Source organism: Hemitrygon akajei, chromosome 24 (assembly GCF_048418815.1).
Source record: "Hemitrygon akajei chromosome 24, sHemAka1.3, whole genome shotgun sequence".
Lineage (NCBI taxonomy): Eukaryota > Metazoa > Chordata > Chondrichthyes > Myliobatiformes > Dasyatidae > Hemitrygon > Hemitrygon akajei.
Window position 1 is genome coordinate 45,993,849 of NC_133147.1, and position 13,923 is coordinate 46,007,771.

The window sequence follows — 13,923 nt, forward strand, 5'->3', positions numbered from 1 at the left end:
CACCACGACCTCTGGCTGCTCACCCTCCCTTGTCAGGATATCGTGGACGCGATCAGAAACATCACGAACCCTGGCACCTGGGAGGCAAACTCCCACCCATGTTTCCCTTTCATGTCCACAGAATCACCTGTCTGTAGAGTCCCCATTACTGCTGCCACTCTCTTCAGTTCCCTTCACGGGGCCAGACTCAGTGCCAGAGACAGGAAGGTCGCTCCCCACCCCCCCAACGATACTCAAACTGAACTGCTTACTGTCGAGGGGGACAGCCACAGGGGTTCTCTCCACTATCTGACCCTCTCCTGACACTCACCCACTTATCTATCTCCTGTAGCCTTGGGGTGACGACCTGCCTGTAGCTCCTGTTCACTTTCCCTGACAAGCCGAAGGTCATCGAGCTGCAGCTCCAGTTCCCTAACTCGGTCTCTAAGGAGCTGCATCTCGTTGCACCGGGTGCAGATGTGGCCATCAGGGAGGCTGGAAATGTCCTGGAAATCCCGCATCTGTCAACGAGAACACTGGCATAACCCCTATTCTCTCAAGAGTTAAATAATGACCTCAGCTGCCTATTCTTGCTGAAACCCAGTTGAGCCCTGGTGATAAGGGAGCAAGATAAGAGAACCCCTAGGAGACAGTGATCACAGTATGATTGAGTTCAACTTGAAACTTGATAGGAAGAAAGTAAAGTCTGACGTAGCAGTATTTCAGTGGAGTAAGGGAAGTTGCAGTGGTAAGGGAGAGGAGATGATGGCCTGGATGACAGCTGAGCGACAATAGCTCAAATTTCTGGGGAAAATGAGGAAGGTGCAGGATAGAGGTATTCCAAAAACAAAGACATACTCAGATGGTAAAATAGTACAACTGGGGCGACCAAGGGAAGTCAAAACCAGTGTAAAAGCAAAAGAGAGGGCATAACAACAAGGCAAAAATTAGTGGGAAGTCAGAGGTTTGGGAAGCTTTTAAAAACCTACAGAAAGCAACTGAAAGAATCATCAGGAGGGCTAAAAGGAGACATGAGGTAGCTTTGGCAGTCAGGGTGAAGGATAATCCTAAGAGCTTCTACAGGTATATTAAGAGCAAAAGGATAGTAAGGGATAAAATTGGTCCTCTTGAAGATCAGAGAGGTCAGCTATGTATGGAACCAAAAGAAATGGGGGAGATCTTAAATAGGTTTTTTGAATCTGTATTTACTAAGGAAACTGGAATGGAGTCTATGGAAACAAGGCAAACAAGTAGGGAGGTCATGGAACTTATACAGATTAAAGAGGAGGAGGTGCTTGCTGTCTTGAGGCAAATCAGAGTAGATAAATCCCCAGGACCTGACAGGGTATTCCCTCGGACCTTGAAGGAGACTAGTTTTACGAGGAAGTTACCAGGAAAGTGGATGAAGGGAAGGCAGATGAAGATGATGTTGTCTACATGGACTTCAGTAAGGCCTTTGACAAGGTCCCACATGGGAGGTTAGCTAGGAAGATTCAGTCACCAGGTATACATGGAGAGGTAGTAAATTGGATTAGACATTGGTTCAATGGGAGAAGCCAGAGAGTGGTAGTGGAGGATTGCTACTCTGAGTGGAGGCCTGTGACTAGTGGTGTGCCCCAGGGATCAGTGCTGGTTCCATTGTTATTTGTCATCTATATCAATGATCTAGATGATAATGTGGCAAATTGGATCAGCAAATTTGCTGATGATACAAAGATTGGAGGTGTAGTGGACAGTGAGGAAGGTTTTCAAAGCTTGCAGAGGGACTTGGACCAGTTGGAGGAATGGGCTGAAAAATGGCAGATGGAGTTTAATGTGGACAAGTGTGAGGTATTGCACTTCGGAAGGTCAAACCAAGGTAGAACATACAAGGTAAATGGTAGGACACTGAGGAATACAGTAGAACAGAGGGATCTGGGAATACAGTTACAAAATTCCCTAAAAGTGGTGTCACAGGTAGATAGGGTGGTGTAGTGAGCTTTAGGTACATTGGCCTTTATAAATCAAAGTATTGAGTATAAGAGTTGGAATGTTATGGTGAGGTTGTATAAGGTATTGGTGAGGCCGAATTTGGAGTATTGTTTGCAGTTTTGGTCACCGATTTACAGGAAGGATATTAATAAGGTTGAAAGAGTGGAGAGAAGGTTTACAAGGATGTTGCCGGGACTTGAGAAACTGAGTTACAGAGAAAGATTGAATAGGTTAGGACTTTATTCCCTGGAGCGTAGGAGAATGAGGGGTGATTTGTTAGAGGTGTATAAAATTCTGATGGGTACAGATAGAGTGAATGCAAGCAGGCTTTTTCCACTGAGGCCAGGGGAGAAAAAAACCCAGAGGTCATGGGTTAAGGGTGAAGGGGGAAAAGTTTAAAGGGAACATGGGGGGGGGGCTTCTTCACACAGAGAGTGGTGGGAGTGTGGAATGAGCTGCCAGATGAAGTGGTGAATGTGGGCTCACTTTTAACATTTAAGAAAAACTTGGACAGGTACATGGATGAGAGGGGTTTGGAGGGATATGGGCTGGGTGCAGATCAGTGGGACGAGGCAGAAAAATGGTTCGGCACAGCCAAGGGCCAAAAGGCCTGTTTCTGTGCTGTAATGTTCTATGGTTCTATGGAAGGAAAAGATGAAATGTGAAAGCAATCGAGCAAACAATATCAAAGTGGATAGTAAAAGCTTTTTCAAGTGTGTAAATAAAAGAGAGACCACTAGAAAATGAAGCAGGAGTAATAATAGTGGGACAAGGAGATGCAGATGAACTAAATGAATATTCTGCATCGGTCTTCACTGTGGAAGACACTAACAGTGAGCCAGATGTTGAAGGGTGTGAGGGATGAGATGTGAGTGCTGTAACTATTGCAGGGGAGAAGGTGCTCAAATAGCTGAAAGAGCCAAGGATACATAAGTCACCTGGACCAGATGAACTGCACCCCAAGGTTCTGAGGGAGGTAGCATTGGAAATTGTGGCAGCATTAGCAATGATATTTCAAAATTCATTGGACTCTGGCCATAGTGCCAGACGACTGGAAAATTGCAAATGTCTCTCTAAGAAAGGAGGAAGGTAGCAGAAAGGAAATTCTAGACCAGTTAGCCCGACCTCAGTGGTTGGGAAGATGCTGGAGTCTATTCATAAGGGTAACATTATAGATTGTTTGGTGAACATTGTGAACAAGTCAGCATATTGTTTCCTTAAGGGAAAATCTTGCCTCACAACCCTGCTGGAATTCTTCGAGGAGATTACAAGTAGGATAGATAAAGGGGATGCAGTGGATGTTGTATATTTGGACTTTCAGAAGGCCTTTGACAAGGTGCCACACATGAGGCTGCTAACCAAGTTAAGAGCCCATGGAATTACAGGAAAATTACTAACATGGTTAGAGCAGCGAGTGGGAATAAAAGCTGCTAGTGGTGTTCCTCAGGGGTCGGTGTTGGGACCTCCTTTTTATGCTGTATATAAATGATTTGATTGATGGAATAAATGGCTTTGTTGCCAAGTTTGTGGATGAAACGAAGATTGGTGGAGGGGCAGGTAGTGTTGAGGAGACAGGTAGGATGCAGAGTGACTTAGGCAGATTAGGAGAATGGGCAAGAAAGTGGCAAATGAAATACAATGTTGGAAAATGCATGATCATGCACTCTAGTAGTAGAAATAAATATATAACCATATAACAATCACAGCACGGAAACAGGCCATTCCGGCCCTCCTAGTCCGTGCCGAACTCTTAATCTCACCTAGTCCCACCTACCCGCACTCAGCCTATAACCCTCCACTCCTTCCCTGTCCATGTACCTATCCAATTTTACCTTAAATTACACAACTGAACTGGCCTCTACTACTTCTACAGGAAGCTCATTCCACACAGCTATCACTCTCTGAGTAAAGAAATACCCCCTCATGTTTCCCTTAAACTTTTGCCCCCAACTCTCAAATCATGTCCTCTCGTTTGAATCTCCCCTACTCTCAATGGAAACAGCCTATTCACGTCAACTCTATCTATCCCTCTCAAAATTTTAAATACCTCGATCAAATCCCCCCTCAACCTTCTACGCTCCAATGAATAGAGACCTAACTTGTTCAACCTTTCTCTGTAACTTAAGTGCTGAAAGCCAGGTAACATCCTAGTAAATCGTCTCTGCACTCTCTCTAATTTATTGATATCTTTCCTATAATTCGGTGACCAGAACTGTACACAATATTCCAAATTTGGCCTTACCAATGCCTTGTACAATTTTAACATTACATCCCAACTTCTGTACTCAATGCTCTGATTTATAAAGGCCAGCGTTCCAAAAGCCTTCTTCACCACCCTATCTACATGAGACTCCACCTTCAGGGAACTATGCACTGTTATTCCTAGATCTCTCTGTTCCACTGTATTCCTCAATGCCCTACCATTTACCCTATATGTTCTACTTGGATTATTCCTGCCAAAATGTAGAACCTCACACTTCTCAGCATTAAACTCCATCTGCCAACGTTCAGCCCATTCTTCTAACCGGCATAAATCTCCCTGCAAGCTTTGAAAACCCACCTCATTATCCACAACACCTCCTACCTTAGTATCATCAGCATACTTACTAATCCAATTTACCACCCCATCATCCAGATCATTTATGTATATTACAAACAACATTGGGCCCAAAACAGATCCCTGAGGCACCCCGCTAGTCACCGGCCTCCATCCCGATAAACAATTATCCACCACTACTCTCTGGCATCTCCCATCTAGCCACTGTTGAATCCATTTTATTACTCCAGCATTAATACCTAACGACTGAACCTTCTTAACTAACCTTCCATGTGGAACTTTGTCAAAGGCCTTGCTGAAGTCCATATAGACTACATCCACTGCCGTACCCTCGTCGACATTCTTCGTAACTACTTCAAAAAATTCAATAAGGTTTGTCAAACATGACCTTCCACGCACAAATCCATGCTGGCTACTCCTAATCAGATCCTGTCTATCCAGATAATTATAAATACTATCTCTAAGAATACTTTCCATTAATTTACCCACCACTGATGTCAAACTGACAGGTCTATAATTGCCAGGCTTACTTCTAGAACCCTTTTTAAACAATGGAACCACATGAGCAATACGCCAATCCTCCGGCACAATCCCCGTTTCTAATGACATCTGAAAGATCTCCGTCAGAGCTCCTGCTATCTCTACACAAGGTCCTGGGGAATATCCTGTCAGGATCCGGAGATTTATCCACTTTTAAATTTCTTAAAAGCGCCAGTACTTTGCTATATTTTAATTTGCACAGTTTGTTGTCTTCTGCACTCTGGTTGATCTTTCATTGAGCCTGTTATAGTTACTACTCTATCGGTTTGCGGAGTGTACCCACAGGAAAATGAATCTCAGGGTTGTACCTGGTAGTGTGGTACCTCCTTCCTAATGGCAACAGTCAGCTTGGCCTGGACGGCGAGGGTCCTCAATGGATGCTGCCTCCCCACGACAGCGCTCTGTGTCCGTGTGCTGGGTACCTGTGATGTACTGGGCATATCTACTACTTCGTTAGGAATTTGAGGAGACTCGTTACCAAAGACTTTAGCAAACTTCTACAGACGTACGGTGGAGAGCATTCTGACCGGTTACATCAATGTCTGGTAGGGAGGGGCCACTGCACAGGATCAGAAAAAGCTGCAGAAAGTTGTAAACTCAGCCAGCACCATCGTGGGCACAAACCTCCCCAGCATATAACCATATAACAATTCAGAATGCGATGCCTGGAAACTGCAGCATCAGAGGTGCAGAGGGACTTGGGAGTCCTCAAGCAAGACTCCCAGAAGGTTAATTTACAGGCTGAGCCTGTGGCAATATTAGCATTTATTTCAAGGTGAATAGAGTATAAAAGCAAGGAGATAAGACACTAGGCCACATTTAGAATATTGTCAACAGTTTTGGGCCCCATGTCTCAGAAAGGATGTGTTGTCATTGGAGAGGGTCCAGAGGAGGTTCATGAGGATGATTCTGGAAATGAAGGGGTTAACATATGAGGAGCGTTTGTCAGCTTTGGGCCAGTACTCACTGGAATTTAGAAGAATGAGGAGGGGATCTCATTGAAACCTACCGGATGTTGAAAGGTAGATGTGGAGAGGATGCTTCCTAAGGTGGGGGTATCCAGAACAAGACGGCACAGCCTCAAAATTGAGGGCGACCTTTTAGAACAGAGGTAAGGAGGAAGATTTTTAGCCAGAGAGTGGTGAAGCTGTGGAAAGCTGTGCCACCGTCTGTGTGTATATTTAAGGCAGAAGTTGATTGTTTCCTGATCGGTCAGAATATCAAAGGGTATGGTGAGAAGACAGGTGTATGGGGTTGTGTGGGATCCAGGATTAGCCATGATGGAATGGTGGAGCAGACTCGATGGGCTGAATGGCTTAATTCTTATGGTCTTATGATAACCCGATCTGAGAGACAGATGTAATTCCCCCTGACGGTATTGCCCTGGACATGACTTTGAGAAAGTATTGTCAATGCAGTTGTGAAAGAGCAAATGTGAAACAATACCAACGTTTTCTGGTATTGTTTAATTGTCTGCCTACTAACATGTCCCTAAATCAATGCAACATACACACATTTTCCAATCTCCCTCTCGGTCAAACTCCTCCACTAGCTGTCAATCAATCCCCAACCTGATCCATTCCCCTCTCCTAGCTGTCAGTGAATTCCCACCCCAATTGCCAATCATTCCCCTGCCTTAGCTGTCAATCACTCCCCCAGCTGTCAATCATTCCCCTCCCCAGCTGTCAATCATTCCCGTCACCCAGCTGTCAATAAAACTCCTCACCCAGCTGTTAATTAAACTCCACCCACCCAGCTGTCAATCAACAGTTCCGTTTCCCCTCCCCATCCCTGCAGCCGAAACTTCCGCTAGTGTTTGTCAATCAAAGTAGCGGCTCCGCCTCTCCCTCACACGTCACTGATGGGCTCCGTCGCCGCCGCCGCCCCGGTTCACGCTGACCTCAAAGAAGCCCCTCCCCGCTGCTCCGGGAACGAATATTAATAAGCGGAAGCGGAAGCGTCGCCATTTTGTCGCGGCGGAGGGAGAAAATCGGCGGAGGGACCGGAGGGATTGGGTGAGTGAAGTTACTGGAGGTGGGTGAGCGGGGTAGTGAAGTGAGTGAGGAGGGGAGGTTAGGAGAGGAGGACACTGAATGAGGGTGGTGTAGGAGGGCGGAGGGTTGTGTAGGGTGTGGTAATGAGGGAGGAGGGAGTTTTGTGTGAAGATCTCATAGGTGGGGGAGGGAGATGAGGAAGCTGAGTGAGTGAGGGTATGTAGGAGGGTAATGGAGGATGTGAGTTTGAAGATGTCAGAGGTGATGTGTGTGGGAGTGAGGGTGAAGGTGCCAGAGGGGTGGGGGAAGGAGGGTTGAGTTACGTTGCCGGAGGTGAGTGAGGGGCAGTGACGGTGATGATGGGGGGATGTAGTGTTGGTGTGTTACAATGCCGAGGATGAGTGAGGCGGATTGAGGAGAGACGAGGTGAGGGGCCGGAGGGGAGCAGAGTGAAGTGGGTGGGAGTGGTGTCAGCGTTGGAGGGTACAGGATGGTGATCGGAGGGAGCTGGGTGAGGGTGTGGGACAAGACGTGTGTGAGAAGGTGTTACGTTCAGGATTAATTAGCATTCAAGCACACAGGAACACAGCTCAAGTAAACTGCATTAGAGGTGAGGACGATAGGGGAGTGAAGTAGGCTGGTGAAGGAAAGTGAGTGTGGGCGGGAGAGATGGATGACGCGTGCGTGGATTTGAGTGAGAAAGCGGTAGAGAGGCTGGGATGAGTGTGTAAAGCACAGCGTTACACATAACGCACGAACTGAGGAAAGTAATTAATTCTACAAATAAATTACTCAGATAATCAAAGTAAGTGTATAAATGAAATATTGTAGGGTACAGGATAAACCATCTAGTGTCACTTTGAATGCAGTGCTGCAGGGAGTTTGGTGGCCTGAGGGAAGAACCTGTCCATTGTTGTCTTTATGCCTCAGAGTCTCCTGCCTGATGGTAGAAAGTCAAAGAGTATGCTGGATGGATGGGTGGGATCCTTAATGATACTGAGGGCCGTGTATACACAGCGCTGCTGATAAATGTCCCTGATGGATGGTAGGGAGATCTCTGATCCTCTCACCGTTCTCACGGTCCTTTGTAGGTGCTTCCGGTCCGATGCTCGGCTGCTCCCACACCAGATGGAGATGCAGCTTGCTGGGATGCTGCCATTTGTGCTCCTGTGGTGCCTCAATCCCCTCAGGAAGTGGAGGCTGTGCTTTCTCAGACAGGCTGGTGATAGTGAGGAAGGGTGAGGGGTGAGATCAGGGAGGGGAGGGAGAGAAGATGAGAGTGAGGGATAGGGAGTGAGAGTGAGTGTGAAGGGAAGTTGGGAGGTGGTGGGAACGACAGGATGAGAAGTGGACAGGGTAGGGACAGGAGACACTGATGGAAGGTGGGGGGGGCACAGAGTTGGAGAAGCTGAAACTGGAAGGAAGGGGCTGATCAGGGAAATTTGCACTAAAGATTGAATCTCCTCCCACAGAAAGAGAGAGAGAGTAAGCACCTGTAGTTTCCCTCACCAGCATTCTCTTGTTAAATAATCAGTATCTGGTTTGATATCACCAGCATATGTCATGCAATGGGTTGTTTTGTGATAACAGTACAGTTCATTACATAATAAACTATACTGAGGTGGTTCATTATCCATTCAGAAATGTGATGGTAGAGGGAAAGAAGCTGTTCTCTCCCCCCCCCCCCCATTTTGAGAATCTCACAAAAGAGGGAGCACTCCCCACTTCCTCAGGAGGCGAAACAAATTCAGCACGTCCCCATCGACCCTCACCAATGTCCCACAGAAAGCATCTGATCCGAATGCATCACAGCTCGGTAGGGCAACTGGTCCGCCCGGGACCGCAGGAAACCGCAGAGAGTTGTGGACACAGCTCAGCACAGCACAGAAACCAGTCTCCCCTCCATGGACACTGTCTACACTTCCCACTGACTCAGTAAAACAGCCAGCGTGATCAAATACCCCACCCACACCGGACATTCTCTCTAACCTCCCCCCCCCCCCGGGCAGAAGATACAAAAGCTTGAAAGCACGTCCCACCAGGCTCGAGGACAGCTTCTACCCCGCTGTTATCGGACTATTGAACGGTCCCCCAGTACGACAAGACAGCTTCTACCCCGCTGTTATCAGACTATTGAACGGTCCCCAGTACGATAAGACAGCTTCTACCCCGCTGTTATCAGACTATTGAACGGTCCCCAGTACGATAAGACAGCTTCTACCCCGCTGTTATCAGACTATTGAACGGTCCCCAGTACGATAAGACAGCTTCTACCCCGCTGTTATCAGACTATTGAACGGTCCCCAGTACGATAAGACAGCTTCTACCCCGCTGTTATCAGACTATTGAACAGTCCCCCAGTACGATAAGACAGCTTCTACCCCGCTGTTATCAGACTATTGAACGGTCCCCAGTACGATAAGACAGCTTCTACCCCGCTGTTATCAGACTATTGAACAGTCCCCCAGTACGATAAGACAGCTTCTACCCCGCTGTTATCAGACTATTGAACGGTCCCCCAGTACGATAAAACAGCTTCTACCCCGCTGTTATCAGACTATTGAACGGTCCCCCAGTACGATAAGACAGCTTCTACCCCGCTGTTATCGGACCATTGAACAGTCCCCCAGTACGATAAGACAGCTTCTACCCCGCTGTTATCAGACTATTGAACGGTCCCCAGTACGATAAGACAGCTTCTACCCCGCTGTTATCAGACTATTGAACAGTCCCCCAGTACGATAAGACAGCTTCTACCCCGCTGTTATCAGACTATTGAACGGTCCCCCAGTACGATAAAACAGCTTCTACCCCGCTGTTATCAGACTATTGAACGGTCCCCCAGTACGATAAAACAGCTTCTACCCCGCTGTTATCAGACTATTGAACGGTCCCCCAGTACGATAAGACAGCTTCTACCCCACTGTTATCAGACTATTGAACGGTCCCCCAGTACGATAAAACAGCTTCTACTCCGCTGTTGTCATGAATGAACCTGTCATACACTAAAAAATAAACCTGACGAAGGGTCTCGGCCTGAAACATCGACTCTACTTCTTCCTATAGATGCTGCCTGGCCTGCTGCGTTCCACCAGCATTTTGTGTGTGTTGCTTGAATTTCCAGCATCTGTAGATTTCCTCGTGTTCATGATCTATCTCATGGTTTTTGCACTTTGTTCACCTGCACTCCAGTTTCTCTGTAACCCCAGCAGTTCTGTGTGTCGACCCTCAACGTTCTGCTGAAGGATTTGTGTGGGTGGCAAGCAAGAGTGTTTCACTTCCTCTCTCTGCATGTGACCAGAGGACATAGGAACAGAATTACTCCCTTCGGCCCATCCATTGACTCCTCTCCATGGCTGATTTATTATCCCTCTCAACTCCATTCTCCTGCCTTCTCTCCATAACCTCCAACGCCCTGATAAATCAACCTCCACGTGAAATATACCCAAATACTTTGCCTCCCACAGCCATTTGTGGCAATTAATTCCACAGATTTGCCACCTTCTGGCTAAAGAAATTCCTACTCATCTCTGTTCTAAACGAATGTTCATTCTGAGGCTGTGTCCTCTGGTCGTAGGCTCCCCCACTATAGGAAACATCCTCTCCACATCCACTCTATCTGTGTCCTCTGGTCCTAGACTCCCCCACTATAGGAAACATCCTCTCCACACCCACTCTATCTGTGTCCTCTGGTCCTAGACTCCCCCACTACAGGAAACACCCTCTCCACACCCACTCTATCTGTGACCTCTGGTCCTAGACTCCCCCACTATAGGAAACATCCTCTCCACACCCACTCTATCTGTGTCCTCTGGTCCTAGACTCCCCCACTACAGGAAACATCCTCTCCTCATCCACTCTATCTGTGTCCTCTGGTCCTAGACTCCCCCACTACAGGAAACATCCTCTCCACACCCACTCTATCTGTGTCCTCTGGTCCTAGACTCCCCCACTATAGGAAACATCCTCTCCACATCCACTCTATCTGTGTCCTCTGGTCCTAGACTCCCCCACTATAGGAAGCATCCTCTCCACATCCACTCTATCTGTGTCCTCTGGTCCTGTTCTCCCCCACTACAGGAAACATCCTCTCCACATCCACTCTATCTGTGTCCTCTGGTCCTAGACTCCCCCACTATAGGAAACATCCTCTCCACATCCACTCTATCTGTGTCCTCTGGTCCTGTTCTCCCCCACTATAGGAAACATCCTCTCCACACCCACTCTATCTGTGTCCTCTGGTCCTAGACTCCCCCACTATAGGAAACATCCTCTCCACATCCACTCTATCTGTGTCCTCTGGTCCTAGACTCCCCCACTATAGGAAGCATCCTCTCCACATCCACTCTATCTGTGTCCTCTGGTCCTGTTCTCCCCCACTACAGGAAACATCCTCTGCACATCCACTCTATCTGTGTCCTCTGGTCCTGTTCTCCCCCACTATAGGAAACATCCTCTCCACACCCACTCTATCTGTGTCCTCTGGTCCTAGACTCCCCCACTACAGGAAACATCCTATCCGCACCCACTCTTATCTGTGTCCTCTGGTCCTGTTCTCCCCCACTATAGGAAACATCCTCTCCACATCCACTCTATCTGTGTCCTCTGGTCCTGTTCTCCCCCACTACAGGAAACATCCTCTCCACATCCACTCTATCTGTGTCCTCTGGTCCTGTTCTCCCCCACTACAGGAAACATCCTCTCCACACCCACTCTATCTGTGTCCTCTGGTCCTGTTCTCCCCCACTACAGGAAACATCCTCTCCACACCCACTCTATCTGTGTCCTCTGGTCCTAGACTCCCCCACTATAGGAAACATCCTCTCCACACCCACTCTATCTGTGTCCTCTGGTCCTAGACTCCCCCACTATAGGAAACATCCTCTCCACATCCACTCTATCTGTGTCCTCTGGTCCTAGACTCCCCCACTACAGGAAACATCCTCTCCACACCCACTCTATCTGTGTCCTCTGGTCCTAGACTCCCCCACTATAGGAAACATCCTCTCCACACCCACTCTATCTGTGTCCTCTGGTCCTAGACTCCCCCACTATAGGAAACATCCTCTCCACACCCACTCTATCTGTGTCCTCTGGTCCTAGACTCCCCCACTATAGGAAACATCCTCTCCACATCCACTCTATCTGTGTCCTCTGGTCCTGTTCTCCCCCACTACAGGAAACATCCTCTCCACACCCACTCTATCTGTGTCCTCTGGTCCTGTTCTCCCCCACTACAGGAAACATCCTCTCCACACCCACTCTATCTGTGTTCTCTGGTCCTGTTCTCCCCCACTACAGGAAACATCCTCTCCACACCCACTCTATCTGTGTCCTCTGGTCCTAGACTCCCTCACTATAGGAAACATCCTCTCCACATCCACTCTATCTGTGTCCTCTGGTCCTGTTCTCCCCCACTACAGGAAACATCCACTCTATCTAGGTCTTTCAAAATTTGTTAGTTTTAATGAGAACCCCCCCCACTCTTCTAAATTCCAGTGAGTGCTGGTCCGGAGCCATTGGTCGCTGCTTATACGACAAGCCTTTCATTCCCAGATTATCCCCGTGAGCCTTCTCTGAGCCCTTTCCAAGCACATCCTTTCTTCGGTACGGGGCCCAAAACTGTTCACAATACTCCCAAGTGTGGTCTGACCATTGCTTTACAAAGCCTCAGCATTACATCCATGCTTTTGTATTCTAGTCTTCTTGAATTGAATGCTTACGTCACATTTGCCTTCCTCACCACCGACTCAACCTGCAAGTTAAACCACAAGCCCCACAGTTAAACCACAGCAGTGATTTCATGGTTATATTGTATTCCTGATAGCACCGTTTCCCAGGGAGGAAATTGCACACATACTGATCCTGGCCAGTGACCTGGTTCACGGACAACACTCAAATGCAGTGTTGTTGACAGTGAAGATCTTTATCAAAATTTACAGAGAGATCTCGATCACATGGGGAAGAGGCAGAGGAACAGCAAATACAGTTTAATTCAGATACGGTGTGAGGTCAGCGGGTGCTGAATCTGCCTAATTCTTGCCACAGGTGGCTGTGGCGGCCAGTGCATTGGGTATATTTAAAGCCAAAGTTCTGGAGTAGTCAGGGCATCAAAGGTTACAGGGAGAAAGGAGGGGTGAGAGGGGTAATGCATCGACCGTGATGAAACGGCAGAGCAGAGCTGAATGACCTATTCTGCTCCCTAAGTCTTATCATGAGCAGACCACATTATCTAGATCACAAGGTAGAAATTTTTTACATTTTCTATTAAATTTGCTATTTAATAAACATGGTATTTTTTCAAATTCTGTGCAAATTCTCTAGTGAGTTATGGACTTCCACAGTGAGCTCCCCCTGGGGAGTGTTGTAGAACAGCAGGACGGGGTCCAGGCACATGGTTCCATGACAGTAAAGTCTCAAATAGACAAGGACTTTGGAGAACAGAAGGACCCAGCGGTCCAAAAGAACATAAGAAATAGGAGCAGGAGTCGGCCATCCGGCCCATCGAGCCTGCCCCGCCATTCAATAAGATCATGGCTGATCTGTCCGTAAACTCAGCTCCACCTACCTGCTTTTTCCCCATAACCCTTACTATGTAAAAATCTAACTGTATCTTAAACATATTTAGTGAAGAAGCTTCAACTGCTTCCCTGGGCAGAGAATTCCACAGATTCACCACTCTCTGGGAAAAACAGTTTCTCCTCATCTCCGTCCTAAATCTTCTCCCCTGAATCTTGAGGCAATGTCCCCTAGTTCTAGTCTCTCCTACCAATGGAAACAACTTTCCTACTTCTATTTTATCTATCCCTTTCAAAATTTTGTATGTTTCTATAAGATCCCCTCTCATTCTTCTTAACTCCAGAGAGTATAGTCCCAGGTGAC

General features: G+C 47.5%; 1 protein-coding gene across 3 annotated transcripts in view; it reads left to right on the top strand.

Annotated features, from left to right (window-relative positions):
• Positions 1-6,922: 6,922 nt before the first annotated feature.
• The window catches only part of epn1a (epsin 1a), a 47,502-nt gene continuing 40,501 nt past the window's right edge, over positions 6,923-13,923 (top strand). Inside the window, exon 1 of one of the 3 annotated variants that reach the window (XM_073028722.1) lies at positions 6,923-7,062. The gene's annotated coding sequence lies outside the window, so the exon portion shown is untranslated. The remainder of the gene's footprint in view (positions 7,063-13,923) is intronic. The other 2 variants (XM_073028724.1, XM_073028721.1) reach the window with 2 other exon arrangements.